This window comes from Podarcis vaucheri, assembly GCF_965113315.1.
Source record: "Podarcis vaucheri genome assembly, chromosome: 10".
NCBI classification, from domain to species: Eukaryota; Metazoa; Chordata; class Lepidosauria; order Squamata; family Lacertidae; genus Podarcis; species Podarcis vaucheri.
Window position 1 is genome coordinate 48,089,182 of NC_138748.1, and position 18,495 is coordinate 48,107,676.

Here is an 18,495-nt window from a genome sequence, read left to right on the forward strand (position 1 = left end):
GGTTTGCAGGCGGGCATAGTTCTGAAGACAAAAGTTGGGGTGAACTGGGGGGTGAACAGCAAAGTGAAGAAGTACTGGGGAGAAAGAGAGCTAACAGACTCTCTCTCACTGGAAAGTGTCCAGCCTATCAGTCCAAGGTCACATAGAGCAGATAAGGTGGCTACACAAAAAGCACAGTGGTTGTGAGATCAGGTTGCAAGGGGCAGAAGTGACTGGGTGGAAATCTTAATTGGGAACACCGACATTCCAAGAATGGCTGCTTTGTTCTTTTGCTGTGATCATTAAAGACTCTTTAAATGGTAAGCGACTCTTTTTGCTTTGTCCTGCTCATCTACAGCCAAGGGGGGGAGCCGAGTACCCGAAGCCTGGCAGTGGGTGACTCCGTTTTTAATAGGTCTTGAGGAAAGGTTCAAGGAACTGAGTGAATTTAGCCAGGAGAAGAGACAATTAAGAGGTGATAGAATAGCCAGCTTCAAATGGCTGAGGGACTGTCCCATACAACTTACCCATGTATTGAAAGAACACCGAAAGCAAGCCAAGAGGCTGCATGGGATAGCCCCACCATAAACCAGACCCCTGCCTCTGCCACAGCTGCTCACAGGGGGAAAAGTTCTTCCACACTAAGGCTGGAGAAATCTGACAGCTTTAGTTCTCTCAATTTCTTATTTTTCCAATCTTAAAATCAGTTCTCCACCTAGACTCCTTCCAATCACGCCAGGTTGCACCATGAAATAAAACTGACAAGCATTAGAATTCTTAACTGACTGGTAACCTAACTGTATCACTGAGAGCTGGGGGGGGGAGGGGATATAGGGCTGTTTAGCTTTGTAAAAATATATATAATCTAATTTTGAAAAAATCAGTTCTCCACGTTTCTGCAGCAATCTGTGAATTTTAAAATTAAAAAAAATCAAATGAAAATTCTAGCCTTTTAGTCTGAATTTCTCTTAATAAACACATTTTATATGTACACATTTATTTGTACATATTTTATAATGTACAGATTTTTGCAAGCAATTCTCTGTAATATGATGTAGATTTGTAAGTTTTTCCCGACTAAATATGTTCACTGATTTCATCAACTGCAATTTTATTGCTATTTTTTAAATTGTTGAATGCCTATTGATTGATTTTATTATATTTTACATTGCAAGCCATCTTGGTATATTTTATGAAAATGAGGATCATAAATATTCAAATAAATAAATAATCTATGCATTTTATTCACATTCCACCCCCACCTCCCCTTATGTTCATTTTTTTTTGCCAGGAGGCACATCTAAGGCCTTCACTATCTGTTTCTAGGCACTATGTGAAGGCATTTTTATTCACCCAGAGCCTTTGGAGAATAATTCTCTGCATATTTTTAGTGGGAACTGAGGCAGAGTTGAATTTGCTCTTTTATGCATACCACTGTATTTTAGGTTGCCTTTATTCTTGTCTTTATATCTGTTTTTCTAAGTCTCTTTGTGTTCATTTTTTGGGGGGAAGCAACTAATAAATATAAATAATGCTAATAATGTTTGTTTGGAGAACTGTGCTGCAAAATTTGGGGAAGTGAAATTTTCTTTAGGAGAGCTGTGTTTCAATTCACATGTGGGTCAGAGCAATGTGATTTAGGTAGTTTCTTAAGTAAACTGCAAGCAAAATTGTATTTCTCCTCCCGCCCTGTTCCTCACAATGAGCAGGCTGGGGAAGTGTGTTACACACATAGCTATGTTTACACATACGGAGGGACTCTGGCCAGTTGTTCTAGCATGAGCAGGTAAGGACTAAAGTTCTTTACCAAAGCTGCTGTCTTTGACCAAACTTTTGAAGGTGACTGAGAGAGTCTTAGAAGGCTCGACTTTTGATGGCGTTTCCAAATTTGCTGCAGGAGATGCCTCACAAGGCTGTGTTTGTGTCACTTTGTACACTCCATACCCTTAGGGGGTGTTCCAGGCAGAGAGGAGGAGATGAAGTGACTTCTGCTTCGTAAAACACAGCAGCCCTCCCTCCCGGCCAAATCTTATTGCTGTTCTGAAAAGAAAAAGGAATAAATGTTTTCTTCTGGGTTTTGTTCTTTAAGCACGAGCATGCAAATCTAGCACAACTGTGACCATCTGCCAGACACGAGGAGTCTCACACTGTACTCATTGGGGGAACAGCTCATGTTCTCCATACTTCCTCTTCAGTTATTCTGGTTGCTGAACAGCAAAGGGGTTAGCAATGCACCTCCTCTTCCTCTCTTGATAATGTTGTGTGGGATATACCTTTTAATGATAAATTAACATGTGCTATTAAGGTAAGATGGGGACTATGCAGGAGAAATGATTTTGGGGAGATATTTGTAAAATTTGTACTGTTAAAACGGAAAGGGGTGAAACCATCGCAAGAAGAAGAAGAAGAAGAGTTTGGATTTGATATCCCGCCTTTCACTCCCCTTCAGGAGTCTCAAAGCGGCTAACAATCTCCTTTCCCTTCCTTCCCCACAACAAACACTCTGTGAGGTGAGTGGGGCTGAGAGACTTCACAGAAGTGTGACTGGCCCAAGGTCACCCAGCATCGCAAGAGGTGTTGAAATTTTGGGAGGTTACAATGGAATGGTCTTGGTGGTGGGGTGCACATTTTTATTCTTATTTATTTATGATTATTACTTTGTCAAAATAAAAAAAAGATAATGATGGGGGAAAGAGACAGAGCAATGTGCCGTTAGTATGGTAGCACTGAGCTCCATGATGAATTTTAGTAAATTGGGGTTGTTGTTTTTTGTCCAAACATTCTCATTTAATAATGAATTTAACTCACACAAGACAGTTTTACTGGTTCAACTAGTAAAACACTACCTGGGTGGCAGCCTGTCTGTCTATTCTGGAGCAAGCTATCAATACAAATAACCCCCCATAGTGCCTATTCTAGTAATGTTATTTAATATCATAGCATATTGTGCATAAAGCATGTTATGCTAAAACAGTGGAGTAACTTCTATGGCCAAACTCTTAAAATGACCAGCTTTAACAACAATTTGCCTTAGGAGTTGCCATTTCATTGTTGTTTTTCAAAGTTCTGTCCCGTCAAATGAGTTTTGAAGTGTTTCTTCATTGTGGTTTGCAGGCAAACAATGATTGTTCAGCTCTGCTGTTAAGATTATTTACTGACACTCCAAAGGAATCTTCAAAACCAAGTAGATGAAAGTTTAAAAAGAGAAAACTAAAGGAGAAAGTAGAATAACTGTCAGTGATACAAACTCAAATTAATCAAAAGCTGCACAGAATGGTTTCCTGCTCAGTTTTTAAGTGGAAAGTACTGCTTCCAGTTCATAGCTGTCAATTTACAGATTTGAAAATAAGGGACCAGCAGCCTCTAAAATAAGGGATCAGCAGCCAAAATAAGGGATCAACAATTACTTTGATAAAATACATATTTCATTGCGTGCAAATGGCTTTAGATACCTATCAGGTCCATAAATTACCATACAGCATATATTCAACACAAAAAACCAGCAACAATTTGTCATTAACAAAGGACAGCTGGACATAGAAAGGGCCCCATTACCTTCAGTAGCTTATTTAAGAGACATCATCAATAAGGGACAGCAGCGGGACATGGCGCTGGGATAAGGGACTGTCCCGCCAAATAAGGGACGCTTGACAGCTATGTTCCAGTTGGATGGGGAGAGGGAGTTTTTTGTTTTCGGTTTTTTTAAGCCTATAAGAGAATGCTCACTTTTTCTGCTCCTCTTTACTGCTTTTGTTTCTATGTCCTTTTTCCTGGTTAGGATTTCCTTTTCCTTCCTAAAGTGATCCCAACCAGTCAAGGATCACATAGTGAATGGGATGTTAGGACTGTTAAATATGTGCATAAGCCTCAGATAAAGCACAAATCCAAGCCAAGACAGCTCACTTCAGAGCCCACGTTCTGAATTGAAAGTGACTTGGCTTGTTCTGGCTGTCTTAATTCTTGGAGATTAAGTTTCACTTTCATGAAATCATCTCTTCAATCTTTATAATTAAGCCTCATTTAAATATTATGGTCACCTTCATGAACTAATTAAAATGAATTATGGTTGGGTAGGCATTTTAATCCTCAACCTTTATTTGGGAACTTTCAAAATAACCTTTTTTGAGGGGTGGGAGTGAGTGGAATGTCCTTTCGAGAGACGTAAAATCTACAGTGGAACTCTTAGCTTTTCTTCACAAAGGAGTCCCATTTCTCTCATTAAAGTTTCCATGTAATAATTGACTATAAAACTGCAGCTTATGTATTTATCTCCACCCTCTGCCAAAATCACTGTCTTGTTGTGCTATGATTCTTTTGGGAAGTTTTACTTTTTACTTTACTTTTCTCGCCAAACATGAGAAGAGCCCTGCTGGATTAGGCTGCATCAAGTTTAACATCCTGTTCTCAAAGTTGCTTGCAGGAAGATGGTAAACAGGACCTGAGTTCAATAGCATTGTCTCCCCACATGTCAGACTTCAGGGAATCAGCTTCCTCACCCCCCGCCCTTTGGCAGTAGATAAGCCGAACAAAGAGAAAGGAGTCTTCTAACAGTTATAACCTTTAATGATCACAGTGAGAGAACAAAGAATGCATTCCTAGGAATGGCGGTGCTCCCAATTAAGGGTTCCACCCACTTCCTCCCTAGTCACTCACATCACTACTGCGTCTTGTGACCTGATCATGCAACCATTGTGCTTTCTGTGCTGCCACCTTATCTGTTCTTCTTGACCTTGGGCTGAGCAGATGAACGCTTTCCAGTGAGTCTGTTAACTCTCTCTCTCCCCCAGTGCTTCTTTCCCTAGCTGTTCCCCGTCCAGTACTTCCCAGCTTCTGCCTTCTGAACTATGTTCCTCTGTAAACCACTGTTCCAAATCTATACTGTCCTCCTGTTCCTGGGAAGATTCAGGATCCTGATCAGGAGCAGGGGGAGGGGAGGGGGAGGCTCCCACCATTCCTCCTCAATGCAGCCCTCTTCAGCGCTGTCCCTGACACCTCATGATTGCCATCAACTGGTATTCAGAGGCAAGCTGCCTTCGACAGTGGAGGTAGAACATAACCATAATAGTTAGCTATCAGTAATCAAACCACAGGGATATTGCAGTTATTAATATTGTTTAGCTTGAAGCAACAGAATGCATAAAAAAATGGACTCCTTTTGGAATTCCCCCCCAGACCCATAACAATAACAATAATTTATTATTTATACCCTGCCCATCTAGCTTTACTAACCAGAACTTCTTCAAAACAGGTACAACAACCGATGATGCACCCAGATAATTTCAAAAGGCCCAACATCTTCTTAGAAATATAATTCCAAACAAACCTAGAATCAAAGGTCTCTCTTTTTTTACAGCCTCCATCAGCATGCATTCCAGCCTGAAGCTATGCACCTTCTTGAGAGCCATTATCACATCCTTTATTGTCTCTGTGGCATCCAGAGAATGACAAATCGGCAACTCCCTTCAAGACTGAGATTAACAATGGAATACCCCATGTGTGCTAAGGTTAAACACTCACATGAGACTAGTAGAGAACTACAGTTAATTATCAACTCTGCTAGACCACAGAGAGAGCCATTTCTTGCTAATGTCTAGAAGGCTGTTTGGTCAGAATCAAGTATACACTTCCAGAGTTAAGGTTAAATACATTGTTTCTGATAAACGAGCCACCATAACTACTAGGGGGCCGTGAAAATTTGTGTTCTGGGCTTTTTAGATTTGTCTACCCATTTACTATCTGAAACCAAAGGGATGCATTAGTTGCCAGATGATTTTTTTTTTTAGCTCTCCTACCCCACTATTCGTGAGGGCAATGATGACAAGTCTCTTCTCCAGTTTCCTGGAAGCACCAGGTGCTGCTGCTGCAGGTCTTATTGCAGGATGGGGTGGAATTTGATTCAGTTTACATTTAAAGGTAAAGCTGCTTAATTTGCACTTTCTGAAACAATATGAAAACCAAAATACAACAATTTTTCAAAATTCACACTTCTCAAAATTTTGCAATGCAGTTCTCAAATGAAACAATGTGCACATAATAGAGGCAAACATTATATATGAGAGAAATTTACACCAAAATTTTATGAGGATTTTTGTTATTATTGTAGATTATTGCAGAAATGTGGAGAACTAAATTTAAGATTGGGAGAATGAGAAAACTGAATTTGACAGATCTATCCCTATTTGCAATGTTACTGCTTATAGAAAGTTGTCTTGCTGTTCTCCGCACCTACATTTCTTATTATTGTTGTTGTTCATTGAACTTAAGATTCAGGGCAGGAAAATTTATCAGGGTTTTGATGCTACATCAAAGCACACTAAAGGCAAAATGTCAAGTATAATACACACATATAGATACTAGGCTAAAATATGCAGATATTGATGGGGAAAACATACAAAATTCATTATATTAGGGTCAATTGCTTTGCAAAAATATGTATATTAGACAAAATTGCATACATCAGGAGAACTTCACTGATGAATTTTCATGACTGCTTTTAAAATTAATGAGGAAATGTATTGTACTTAAGACCAGAAAAACTTAGGACCAGAAAACAAGAGAAACAGAAATGGGCAGATTCACACATCCCTAAGCAGCACTGCCTTTGAGTATGCACAGAGTGCATCCTGTTGACTGCTAAGCATTCTGCACATGTTCTGTTTTCTTCCATCCACAGCTAAGCCAGCAACTCAGAGGCTGTATGAGCCAACAGACAGATGTCCCTTATTTGGAGACTTGCACATCTTACAAAAGGAGAGTTGTTGTGGCTGTGACGCTCAATGGCAGAAATAGGTGAAAAACATTATGCAATTCCGCTGGAAACCAATATCTGTACGTGATTTACCTGCTATTGAATCAAACAGAGGTGGCAAGATTTGCCCAGGCTTCTCAGATAAGAACTGAGAGATTCACAAATCCCATTGTCAGTTTGACTGCTATAATAAGGGATGGAGGAAGAGAATAACAGAGGGTAGCTTTGCCCCTTGAGACCCAGTTTAGAGGTCTCTGTGGAGGCACAAAAGCAATTCCCCATGTTTGGAGAGGCAAACCCTCCATGGTGGCTGGAGGGGAAATCCATCTATGTTGTCAATGCTGCTAATGTTCTCCTCTGGGAAAAATCTGGGGGCTCTTGGGGAGTTGGGGGAGAGGTGCTTGCAGCCGCTCTTAGGCTGTCACCCTAGCCTTGTTTCATTTTCTGGCTTTCTTAACTTGAAATTCGCCTCTAAATTACATTAAGAACAGCATGAACCATTGCTTCCCTCATTTTGCCTCCCAGCTAAAAGCTTTCTTCTCTCTGTACTGAGCCTGTTAAATGCAATAGAGTGAAAGCTTCATAAATCATAAACAAGACGAGGGCCGAAAAGAAAAGCCACCGTGAGTGGGGAAAGAGAGGGGCCCAGCAATCAGACCGAGGGTCAGCATTCAGCGCAGGGTGCTTATTTTTAAACCAAATGAGCAGGAGGCAAAGGGGACAACTTGGTTTTCTGCTTAAGCAGGGCAGGGGAAGAGGGGATCACTGAAGTAACAAGGCTGAGAGAAAATCGCTCTAAAGAAGCAAGGGTGGGTGTGCTGTGCTACCCTTGCCACTCTGGGAAAGGACTGCTGCTCAGTGGTAGAGAATCTGTTTTGCATGCACAAAGTCCCACTCCCAGGTTAAATTCCCAGCACCTCCAGACAGAAGCGGGGGAAACCCCTGCCTGAAACCCTGTAGAGCCATGGCCAGTCAGTGTAGACCAGTGTTTCTCAAACTTGGGTCTCCAGCTGTTGTTGGACTACAACTCCCATCATCCCTAGCTGGCAGGTCCAGTGACCAGGGATGATGGGAGTTCAACAACAGCTAGAGACCCAAGAAATACTGGCATAAACAATACTGAGCTAGATAGGTCTGATTCAGTACAAGGCAGGTGGGAAAGGGGGAATGTCCACATACTCCCCCCTACATATCATTGCAATCTTGGCAGTTTTCAGGGTAGCTGAAGTCCTCCTTTTTGAATGTTTGGTAATTTGCTTTAGGAAGGTATCGTCCAAGTCTGCAGTCTGGCTTGGAGGTCTCTAGCATAAACCCACAATAAAGTCACTGTTGTCTCCCTCTCCCCAGATACTCTCATCTGCCTTCCATGCACCAAGCCATGGTATACAAATCCTTTTCATATAATGCTGCTACTCCTCCCTTTCTGTCTGGTCTATTCCTTTTGAATAGGTTATACCCCTCTGTTTCTATATTCCAGTTATGAGTCTCATCCCTCCAGGTTTTGATAATGCCTATTAGGTCTTATTTGCCATCCTGTATTAAGAGCTCAAATTTGTCTTGTTTATTTCCCATACTCAGTGTATTAGTATAGAGACAACCAAAGCCATGAACAATTCCCTCCACCTGCTTCCTTCTTCTAGTTTTCTGCCCTTTAGCAGGTTTCTGTAGCACCACCTCCATTTCCTGTACATCAATGAAGCTATTATTCCTATAACCAGGTGTTCCCCTATTGTAGATAATATTGTCCTCCCCCGTCACTTAATTAAAAACTCTCCTGATAAGTTTATGAGACTCTTAGCAAACACATTCTTGCCAACTGCTGTGAGGTGCAACCCATCTCTTGCCAGAAGTCCTTCCTCAATGAAGCAGAGACCATGTTCCAATAGCCAAACCTTTTCTGACAACACCACCTGCTCAGCCAATGGTTTACTTCCAGTGTTTACCTCTCTCTTTTTGGGCCACAACCTTCAATAGGAAGATGTGATGGAAAAAAACACCTGTGCCCCAAGCCTTTCAACTTCCAACCCAGAGTCTCATAGTCGCTTGCTATATGTCAAAGGCTGTGTCTGGCAGTATTGTTTGTACCCACATGAATCAGAAGGAAGGGGTTGTGGTCAGTGGGCTTTATAAGACTTGGCAACTTCTCCGTCACATCCTGAATCTTTGCACCTGGAAGACAGCACAGGGCATCCTGTTACCTCTGCACACTGGTGCCTCTGTCTCCCTCAATAGGGAGTCACCTACCACCCCCACACATCTCTTCCTCCTCCTCTGAGGAGTGGCAGGAGCTGTTCTTTACGTGGTATCTTCCACAGCCACCTCAGTGTGTTCTGAAGTCTGCAGCTGCTGTCCTTGCCCCTCTGGCTTAGAACCGGTGTCCAAGATGAGGGCATGGAATCATTTTTCCATCTCCAATGACGCTGCATGGCTCCTAACAGTCCTGCTTCTGTGTGTCCTGCTCCTCCAGGGGTTAATCTCCTGCAATGGGCAGTCTTCCTCCTCCCTAGCACCCCTCCCTGCCCCATGCCGCTGTTCCAGGCAGGCCTCAAGATGCTGTACTTTCTCTTCCGGCAAGGCAACCACCTTGTAGTTTCTGCAGGTGTAGTTTTGCACATTATCAGGCAGGAAGACAAACATGGAACAGGGGTTGCGGGTCACTGCAGCAGCTCCCTCACCATCCATGTCTCTTGGCCCTATGTGAGACAGCACTCCTGGCTTCCCCATCCAAATGCCCTCACAAATGCTCTTGTTTACAAGTCCTGGTCAACTTGCTTCCTCTCAACCATAACCCCTCCCTCTCCGATCATATACTCTAATAGAGCACAGGGTCACACCCAGAAAGAGAGAGACACAAACTCACAATCAAACCTCCAAACAGCTCAGACAAGCAACCTGCCTTAATCCAAGAGCCACAAGCTCACTCTATTGCATCAGTCCCTTGCAGACTCCCCTGTTTATAAGTCCTGGTCATGAGCTTCTCATCAGAAGCTCCCAGAGATTCCAAGCAGTGAAGTAAAATGGCTTCTGGCTGCTAACTCCTCCCCCAGCTCACTCCCTTGTTCAGCCTTGCTTCCTCTGAGCTTCAGAGCATTCCCAAAATCTCTTCCCTCTCTGCCCAGAAGACTTTTTAGGTGAGTTTACCCATGTCATCTGCATTCTTTTGATTCTAGAGGACCCAGCTGTCAAAACTGGATAAGAAACATAAACTTCATTAAAAACTGGAGTGTGCATTCGAATGAGCATTCCTTGGGATTTGATTTTTTTTTTAACAGCAGCTTAATTCACATGCAGCTTTAATCTCTATTTCTGCAAATATTTCAGCTGCTTCCTAACGAAGAATGAGCTGAATGCCTCCTATGCCCTCAGATGAACAAGGTCATACATTTGGAGTATCCCCTCCTTTATTATTTCAAAACCCATCCAATTTCATTTAATATTAACAGAAGCATCTGCTTCCGTCCTCAGTCTTCGTGAAGAAATCCCTCCAGTTCTGCTGATTATTTGCCCCGGCTCCAATCTCCGAAGGCATTCGCCTTGTCTCTTCCGCTCTGCCACAAAGGCAGCCAAAGGTGCTGGAAGGAAACAGGAGCAGATGAAAAAAAGGAATGGTCTGCATTCATTGATTGACTCTGGGTTTGCCAACAGTGAAGAGTTACCCAACTGTGAATAATGACCACAGCAGAGGAGACAAGATAAGCACAATAAATAAGATTGAAGCAGACACACAGCATATAAAAACGTCATCTGCACAATGCTGCCTGCTAAATTCATTCATTAAACAGTGATGAAAATGCTGTTTAAATAGGGAGAAAACCAATGCAGAGTTTAATAACCTGCACGCACAAAGCCAGCCCACCCCTTCTCCCACAGGCCTCTGTGGGCTTTCACACAAACACCCACAATGATCGTGCCATGTGAATTTCGGCCAAGGGTTAGTCACTGTCAGGTATATTATGCCCTTCAACATTTAACAGGTAAAAATAGGCAAACATGGCAGCGAGCGTAGGAACTGAGCGGTGTGTGGCGGCAGTGCATGTGTGGAGGGATGGGACAGGTGAACCTGACAACAGGCTCGATTATCTTTATCCGGAGCTGTTTGAGTCAGCTTCAGAACAGGAAGGTGAGGCCTCATATTGGACCAAGACAGAGAGGATGCAGTTTTCCAGCCATGCTTCTGCTACATGCTTAAAATTGTGTTAGGCTCCCTGCTGCATAAAAAGCTACTGTTAGTAGTCTGTCTAAAGCAGGAATGGGGAACTTCAAGCGCAGGGGCCAAATGTGACACACCCACACCACCCAGCCTTTAACCCTTTCCTAGTAGACAGCATCTTAAAAAGCAGAGACATCACCTTGCCAACAAAGGTCCGTATAGTAAAAGCTATGGTTTTCTCAGTAGTGATGTATTGAAGTGAAAGCTGGACTATAAAGAAGGCTGATCACCGAAGAATTGATGCTTTTGAATTATGGTGCTGGAGGAGACTCTTGAGAGTCCCATGGACTGCAAGAAGATAAAAGCTATCCATTCTTAAGGAAATCAGCCCTGAGTGCTCACTGGAAAGACAGATCGTGAAGCTGAGGCTCCAAGACTTTGGCCACCTCATGAGAAGAGAAGACTCCCTGGAAAAGACCCTGATGTTGGGAAAGATGGAGGGAACAAGGAAAAGGGGACGACAGAGGACGAGATGGTTGGATGGTGTTCGCGAAGCTACCAGCATGAGTTTGACCAAACTGCGGGAGGCAGTAGAAGACAGGAGTGCCTGGCGTGCTGTGGTCCATGGGGTCATGAAGAGTCGGACACGACTAAACGACTAAACAACAACAACACTGTACTCTTCCCAGGCCACACTCCTTCTTGAGCCACATTAATCAGCAGCCCTGATCTGCACCCTCCTTGAGTGTTTTTTGCCTGGCTGGAAGGTGTCCTTGATCTCTGATCATGCCTCTTGCTTGCCTGGATGGAGGATGTGTTAATCTGGGGTTTGCTCCTAGTATTGTATGTCTAGTATTTTATTATTTAACCTAATTTATATAGCACTTCATTGGAGTATAACCTCTGAGCAGTTTACCAGAACTGTTAAAATTATCCATAAGAACAGTTAACAACAATTCAAAATAACTAAAATCAACAGGAAAAAGAGATTGAAACATAAGAACATCTACATGTGTGGGTAGTCTTGTTTCAACAAAAATGCTTTAAGGAGGAGCTGGAAAGGTACCAATCTGGAACAAGATTAGGAAGGACCTGGAAGTGTGGGGAAGAATGAAGTTGTCATTTTGGGGAAGAATTGCAACGGTAAAAATGAGTGTGCTACCAAAAATGTTGTTTTTATTTCAATCAATACCAATAATTAAAGGTGTTACGATATTTAAAGAATGGCAAAGAGCATTATCAAGATATGTCTGGCAGGGCAAGAAGCCTAGAATAAAATTTAAGATTTTAACGGATGCAAAAGATAGAGGAGGCTTTGCCCTGCCAGACCTAAAGTTATATTTCAAGGCAGCATGTCTTTGCTGGGTGAAAGAATGGATAAAGTTGAAAAATTCAGAACTTTTGGATTTAGAAGGATACGATAATAGATTTGGTTGGCATGCATATTTATGGTATGAGGAAAAAAGAGTGCATAAAGGTTTTGAAAATCGCATTTTCCGAGGTCCGTTGATTGAAGTATGGAATAGGTACAAAAATTTATTAGAGTTTAAAACTCCACTTTGGCTGTCACCATTGGATGTAATGAGTGTCAAGAAGATCAATATGACGGGGAGTTGGATTACATATGAGAACTTAATTATAAAAGAAGGAAATAAATGGAAATTGAAACCATATGATGAAGTTAAAGAATATGTGTTTGATTGGTTACACTATTTCCAACTGAATGCGATGTTAAAATTTTATCAAAAATGTATAAATTACTACTTGAGTGGCATACTAAGGATGAAGAGGTTAAAGCTGTAATGATTCAGTGGGCCAAAGACTTTGGTTATAATATTCAATTTGATGATTGGATAAGATTGTGGAAAGAAGGAATGAAATTTACTGCATGTACTACAATAAAGGAAAATGTTATGAAAATGTTATATAGATGGTATGTTGCACCAGTAAAACTTGTATAAAGTGAGTAATAAATGTTGGAAATGTCAGGAGAAAGAAGGAACATTCTACCATATGTGGTGGGAATGTAAAAAAAAATGAAAGGTTTCTGGGAAATGATTTATAATGAATTAAAAAAAATGTTGAAATATACTTTTGTTAAAAAACCAGAAACTTTTCTGTTAGAAATACTAAGAAATGACATAAAAAAGAAGGATGAGAAGTTGTTTTTATATGCAGTAACAGCGGCAAGAATTTTGGTGGCACAAAAATCATAGAATCATAGAATCATAGAATCATAGAGTTGGAAGAGACCACAAGGGCCATCGAGTCCAACCCCCTGCCAAGCAGGAAACACCATCAGAGCACTCCTGACATATGGTTGTCAAGCCTCTGCTTAAAGACCTCCAAAGTAGGAGACTCCACCACACTCCTTGGCAGCAAATTCCACTGTCGAACAGCTCTAACTGTCAGGAAGTTCTTCCTAATGTTTAGGTGGAATCTTCTTTCTTGTAGTTTGGATCCATTGCTCCGTGTCCGCTTCTCTGGAGCAGCAGAAAACAACCTTTCTCCCTCCTCTATGTGACATCCTTTTATATATTTGAACATGGCTATCATATCACCCCTTAACCTCCTCTTCTCCAGGCTAAACATGCCCAGCTCCCTTAGCCGTTCCTCATAAGGCATCGTTTCCAGGCCTTTGACCATTTTGGTTGCCCTCCTCTGGACACGTTCCAGTTTGTCAGTGTCCTTCTTGAATTGTGGTGCCCAGAACTGGACACAGTACTCCAGTGGAATGGAAACAGGAAGAAATCCCGACGAAAGAAGAATGGAGAATGAAGTTTATTGAATACGCAGAATTAGACAAGCTAACGGGGAGAATTCGGAACCGGCGAGACCAGAGATTTACCGAGGACTGGAATACATTTACAAAGTATATTAAGAATATATGTGTCAGGGAACTGACATCAGAGGGAGAGGCGAAGGGGAGGCTCCCAGATGATGCTAGCAAAGGACCCAGCACCAGGGAGAGAAACAGCTCAGGAGAGGGGGAAGCCAATCAGCGCAACACCAGGGATAAAGGGGGGCAGACGGGGGAATTGGAGAGAGGGCTCCAGGACTCTTCACTGGACATCAGTGAGGAGAGCCCAGGTCCTCCACTACCCACGCCTTCCCTGCGCAGAAGACTCCCGCGCAGTGAGAGGGGGAGGAGACTGGGTGTCAAACAACTTTTATGTTGGAAGAGGTTCAAGAAACGCCCACTGGCGGATTCTGCCAGTGACTGAGGCAGCCGCGATGAGAAGGGGCTGTGTAGTCAGAAAGGTTTAACAAGGCAAATTAACCGAGAAAGGCACCAGCTTACGCACGAGTAACTCATACCTATTACAATATGTGAAGGCCAATTAACGTTTGTAGGTTTTCAAGAAGCTCTGTGATAATAATGGAAAGAAACATTGTTTTATAATAATTGTTAAGATCAATCTGGTTAAAAAATCACACCAAACAATATAGATCCAAGAAATGTGAATAACTGTGATAACAAGAAAATTTCCAGATAGACTGAAGGAAGTCCAAAAGTGGAAAGATTAGAACTGGATGTATAATTCAAATGGAATGGGTTTTTTGTTGTTGTTTTTCTTTACTGTTAAATTTGAAAATTTTATAATAATTTTTTTTTTTAAAAAAAAGGAGGAGCTGGAAAGAGTAGAGAGATGTCAACAGGCAGGGACTTACAGCTGCAGAACTGCAGGATTGTAAAACATATTCATGTCCAGATTTTACTTCTTGCAAGTGAATGATTGGCACTGTTACTGATTCTGCACATTATCCAAACTCTGGGAGTCTTTATGATCTTATTACCCCTTTCTCATCATCTCACAATATGGATACCATCCTTCAGTTAACAGTAGTTTTACCAGGATATTGCATCTTGATCATTGTCTGCTGACTGTAGCTCCAATCCATCGCACAGTTTTCAGTTCTGAAACCCACGTAAATCAATAGGGCTTACAGGCATATACTTTTGTGCTGAATTCTGACTTATGTATATTCAATCTCTTTTTACAAGCTTCTGGCTATTATTGATTTTTAATATTTATTTTTTGAGGGTGTTAGTGACAACATATCCCCAAAGCAAGGGTTCAGCATCAATACCCTTTGCTGCTGAACTTAAATAATAACCCTGTTTGGCCAAAGTAATGGATATTAATGCCTATTATTATCTGAATAGGGTGGCCTTTTGAGATCTTAATTATATGATAGCTAAAAAACAAACAAATGGGGAAATGCTGATGTATAAATGCATGGTGAAATTATATGGAAAATATTCACCAGTTCCCCCTTTTTAAAGAAAGCGTAAAGAATGATACAGGGCTCATTTTCATGGTGTGCTGCTTCAAGGCAATGGGACTCATCAGCACAATAAGAAGATCATGTCTACTCTGGCAATGCTATTACAGAACTTAATCATGTCAGCCAGGACATCAATAGTCCATTCATCTGCTCATCTTCCGATGTAATATATTCCATCATCTGCCAGCAATGCCCTTTTGTATTCTTCATAGGACAAAGAGGCCAAGCTAATAAATGGACACAAATCTGACACCAGAAATTGCAATATTCAAAAAACTAGTGGGGGGGGGGGTATTGCAGCCTCCCAGGACATTTTATTTAATTATCTTGAAATGTCCATCCTTGAACAAAGAAACTTCAAAAGCAGACGGCATCTTGAAACTGTTATATTACAATTAATCGAGAGGTCAAGTTAAGAAAATAAGATTGGCCTGCTGGATCAAGCCAATGGCCCACCTAGTGCAGCGTCCTGTTCTCCTAGTGGCCAACCAGATGCCTATGGGAAATCTGCAAGCAAGACCCAAGCAGAAGAGCACTCTCACCTGCAGCAGCTGGCATTCATTTGCATTGCTACCTCTGACACTGGAGGTAGACCCTAGCCATTATGGGTGGCAGGCGCTGATGTTGACCTATCATCTGTGGCTCAAATGGGAATAAAGGCTGTGTGTGGTTTTCACTAACAACTGTTTTATGAATGAATACAAAACAATCCTTTATTCAAAACTGGGATATGTTTCAGAGTTATTTACAAAAATGTAACAGTGATATAACATCTGTGGCAGCATTCGAATGACCCTCGTGTGAAGTGAATATTAAGAAATAAGGAAAAATGGTACGACATGCTGTAAGAAAGTATTAGAAAATATATCAAGAGGAAGGTAATAATTATAAGTACATTCAATATTACAAACGTTAATTACATTGGGAAATGACGGGAAGTCTACTTTATTTTATTTTACTTTATTTTGCTTTGTCTTATTTTATTTTATCTTAGTTTATTTAGAAAATATGGGGAAAGAGTAATTTAATATTTAACTGTAAATTTATGTAAGGTTATTTTTTTTTCTTTGTATGTGTGGATTTAAGATACTGTATGATATCTATGAACTTCAATAAAGGATTAAAAAACAAACAAAAAAAGCCCAACTTTTTAATGAATGGCCTCAGTAAATGTTCACCAACTGAACTTCGGCTTTTCATTCCATTCTGACCTCAATTCATGCATAAATAGCTGTAACTCTGAGGATAACATTTAATGCACCCGAGAATTAAGCCCATGAAAGTTTATGTCCTAATAAATTTGGCATGAGCATAATAAAAATAAGTACATTTTTTAAGGCGACACAAGCAACACTTTTGCTTGCTTTTACCTTTTAACATAAGAAGGGGACACCACATGGCTGATGACGTCTCTTGTGCACTCAACTGTATAAGGGGGGTATTGACGGAGTCTTTTTCACATCAATCCATTCTTCACCCCACTTAACAGATGCACTGGATTCAGATCTGCCTTTTTAAAAACTGTTCCCCTGCTCCATCTCTGCTCCATCAGTTGTCAGGTGAGCACAGCAATACATAACCCATGAAGGTTGATTAAAGGTAAAGGGACCCCTGACCATTAGGTCCAGTCGTGGCCGACTCTGGGGTTGCGGCACTCATCTTGCTTTATTGGCCGAGGCAGCCGGCGTACAACTTCCGGATCATGTGGCCAGCATGACTAAGCCGCTTCTGGCGAACCAGAGCAGCACATGGAAACGCTGTTTACCTTCCCACCGGAGCAGTACCTATTTATCTAGTTGCACTGTGACATGCTTTCGAACTGCTAGGTTGGCAGGAGCTGGGACCGAGCAACAGGAGCTCACCCCATCGCGGGGATTCGAACCGCCAACCATCTGATCGGCAAGTCCTAGGCTCTGTGGTTTAACCCACAGCGCCACCTGCGTCCCTGAAGGTTGATTAACTGAAGGCAAATCTTAAAATAACTCCTAGGAAGGTGGGAAACAAACAAATGGGAAGTACTCCCCACAAAATGTTGACCACAGTACTGAACAGTTTTGTGCAGCAATTTTCTGACTTTTCCTTCATTTTTTTTTTAAATCTGTGTTTTACAATTTCTTTGGGATTTTTGTAGAAGCAGGGACTCTTCATATGTTTTGTAACCCCAGGAAAGCAAATGTAAAGACAAAGAAATACTCACCTTAAGGAACACACTGTGAGAACTTTACAGTGAGACCGTGATGGGTTTTGATGCTTCCCATCCAGGTGACCCAGTGATACTCTTATTTAACCATCTATTCTCCGGATTGAACATGCCATACATATTTTAACCATTCCTGAGAGTTTCCTTCCAGTCCCCTCCCCGGAAGAAGGAGGGGGAATGGCCTGCCGGAGGCTGAAAATACAGGTGGTGGCAGGGGAGTTTTGACTCAACGTTCCTGGGCTTGAAGGGAAGGGGAATGGCACAGGCAGAGCAGAACTCAAGGGCATCCTGATCAAATTTGCAGATGACACCAAACTGGGAGGGGTGGCTAACACCCCAGAGGACAGGATCACACTTCAAAACGACCTTGACAGATTAGAGAACTGGGCCAAAACAAACAAGATGAACTTTAACAGGGAGAAATGTAAAGTATTGCACTTGGGCAAAAGAAATGAGAGGCGCAAATACAAGATGGGTGACACCTGGCTTGAGAGCAGTACATGTGAAAAGGATCTAGGAGTCTTGGTTGACCAGAAACTTGACATGAGCCAACAGTGTGACGCGGCAGCTAAAAAAGCCAATGCAATTCTGGGCCTCATCAATAGGAGTATAGCATCTAGATCAAGGGAAGTAATAGTGCCACTGTATTCTGCTCTGGTCAGACCTCACCTGGAGTACTGTGTCCAGTTCTGGGCACCACAGTTCAAGAAGGACACTGACAAACTGGAACGTGTCCAGAGGAGGGCAACCAAGATGGTCAAAGGCCTGGAAACGATGCCTTGTGAGGAACGGCTAAGGGAGCTGGGCATGTTTAGCCTGGAGAAGAGGAGGTTAAGGGGTGATATGATAGCCATGTTCAAATATATAAAAGGATGTCATATAGAGGAGGGAGAAAGGTTGTTTTCTGCTGCTCCAGAGAAGTGGACACGGAGCAATGGATCCAAACTACAAGAAAGAAGATTCCACCTAAACATTAGGAAGAACTTCCTGACAGTAAGAGCTGTTTGACAGTGGAATTTGCTGCCAAGGAGTGTGGTGGAGTCTCCTTTTTTGGAGGTCTTTAAGCAGAGGCTTGACAACCATATGTCAGGAGTGCTCTGATGGTGTTTCCTGCTTGGCAGGGGGTTG